Source organism: Bison bison, unplaced genomic scaffold (assembly GCF_000754665.1).
Source record: "Bison bison bison isolate TAMUID 2011002044 unplaced genomic scaffold, Bison_UMD1.0 scf7180017864530, whole genome shotgun sequence".
Lineage (NCBI taxonomy): Eukaryota > Metazoa > Chordata > Mammalia > Artiodactyla > Bovidae > Bison > Bison bison.
In genome coordinates this window covers 3022998-3025764 of record NW_011495080.1, presented here as the reverse complement: position 1 = coordinate 3025764, position 2767 = coordinate 3022998, and positions in this window count along the sequence as shown.

Genomic DNA, 2767 nt, shown 5'->3' with positions numbered 1-2767 from the left:
GACTCAATGGACATGGGTTTGGGTGGACTCCGGGAGTTGGTGATGGACAGGGAGGCCTGGTGTGCTGTGGTTCATGGGGTCGCAAAGAGTCGGACACAACTGAGCAACTGAACTGAACTGAAGGAGACAGTCATTAACACTGAGGAGGTGTGGCCAGTTTAGACTTAACACAGAGAAGTTAGCTCTGATATCAATCAAAATATCAACAGCTTATTTCCCCCAGTAATTTTTACCCAGGGCTCCAGGTGGAAAATATCAGAGGAGCCAGTGGTTCCTAGGGGAGCCCCCTAGGCCCTGTCATTCTTGGCCACAGTCTGGGGCATCCGTGGAAGGAGGAATGAACCTCCTGTTTCTGTATCTATGGTTTCCCTGGCACTCTGCTAGAGAGTTTGGGGGTCTGTTTTTACCTCATGAAGCTTGTAAGTTACAGAGTATGGTATTACACTTTACATCCATATTTTTACATTCTTGCTATTATACATTCATAATCTATGAGATTGTTTTGAGCGCTTTTAAAAATTAAAAATTTTTTCCTTCATGTGATTATGATTTCCTTAATTTAAAATCTTAGGTATAGGATAAAAAGATTATATTCCTATTAGCAAGTTATATGACATTTTTTGTTTCACTTGATTTTAACCAGAGGTGAATTAAAATGTGGATATGGAGAAATATTTTAAAAAGCAACTTCCTAGTTTTTTCTGATTTTATTTTTCACATTTATATCTCAAATAATGAGAACTTTTCAGACCTTAGATTCTTCAATTTCATAATTCTAACCAATACAATGATTCCATTTTAATATTTTTTCATTGATTTTGGATTGCTGGGAATAAAGCCACACTAGGCAATGGCAACCCACTCCAGTACTCTTGCCTGGAGAATCCCATGGACAGAGGGGCCTGGTGGGCTGCAGTCCATGGGGTCTCGAAGAGTCGGACATGACTGAAGCGACTTAGCAGCAGCAGCAGCAGCAGCCATCAACTAGGTGACTCAGTGGTAAAGAGTCTGCCTACCAAGGCAGGAGACTCATGTTTGATCCTTGGGTCGGGAAGATTGCCCAGAGGAGGAAATGGCAACTCACTTCAGTATTCTTGCCTGGAAAATTCCACGGAGGACTACAGTCCATGGGGTTGCAAAGAGTCAGACACAACTGAGCATGCGGCATCCAGTCCAATGTATACACTACAGGTGTGTTAACTCTGTCTACTCTATGATTATGTCGTTATGTAGTGAATTTCCCTTTTCTTACGGGGAGAGAGGATGAGGAGTAATGGAAGGGGAGGATGCTGAGGCAGGATATGGAAAAGGAAGGAAGCTTGTCACAGGAAGTAGGTGAACAAGAAGTGGTCCTCATGTCCCAAGTATGTCTCTCCAGCCATATTTTTCTCATTGAGCTGGGAAGATGGGTACCAGCCAATATGGAGATCTGCAGACAAGTCCCAGGGACTCTCAGGACCAGACTGAACCCGTTAGTATTTAAGCATGGTCTGATAAGGGCTTCCCAGGTGGCTCAGTGGTAAAGAATTTGCCAGCCAATGCAGGAGCTGCAGAAGATGTGAGTTCAATCCGTGGGTCAGGAAGATCCCCTGCAGAGGGTGATGGCAACCCAGTCCTGTGTTCTGACACAGGAGTCTGGTGGTCTACAGTCCATGGGGTCTCGAGGAGTTGAACATAACTCAGAGACTAACACTTTCACCTCACTTTCAAAGTAAAGTCTATCTAGAAAAATATATATACAAGATTTTTTCCTAGGTGGTAACCAGTGAATTTCATTTTTTGTTATTCTCTTGCATAATTTTCACATTTTCTAAAGTAAAAAATTCATGTTTATAATCAGAAATGTATTAAGTATTAAAAAAATAACAAACATCCAACTCAGTTATTTCACACACTTATTGGGAAAGTCAAATCATAGAAACACTTATACTTTAAATTATTTTCATTCAATTGGCCTTTCAACTTCAGAAAACAAACACACTTAATATACTACAGGTGGAGTTTGATTGTTGTCGTTCATTCACTCAGTCTTGTCCAATTCTTTGCGATGCCATGGACTGCAGCAGGCCAGGCCTCCCTGTCCCTCACCATCTCCCAGAGTTTGCCCAAGTTCATGTTCATTGCATTGGTGATACCATCCAACCATCTCACCCTCTGTTGTCCCCTTCTCCTTCTGCCCTCAATCTTTCCAACATCAGGGACTTTTCCAATCAGTCATCTGTGCACATCAGATGACCAAAATACTGGAGCTTCAGCTGAATATTCAGGGCTGGTCACCCTTAAGACTGACTGGTTTGAGGTCCTTGCTGTCCAAGGGACTTTCAGGAGCCTTCTCCAGCACCACAGTCCAAAGGCATCAGTGCTTTGGTGTTCTGCTTTCTTTGTGGTCCAGCTCTCACAACTGTAGTGACCACTAGGAAGACCACAGCCTTGACTATACGGACCTTTGTCAGCAGAGCAATGTCTCTGGTTTTCAACACACAGTCTGGGTTTGTCATCGCTTTCCTGCCAAGAAGCAATCATCTTCTGATTTTGTGGCTGCAATCACCATCTGCATTGATTTTGGAGCCCAGGAAGAGGAAATCTGTCACTACTTCCACGTTTTCCCCTTCTATTTGCCATGCAGTAATTGGGCCATGATCTTAATTTTTTTAATATTTAGTCTTAAGCCAACTCTTTCACTCAACTCTTCACTCTCATTAAGAGGCTCTTTAATCCTCTTCACTTTCTGCTGTTAGAGTGGTATCATCTCCATGTCTGAGGTTGT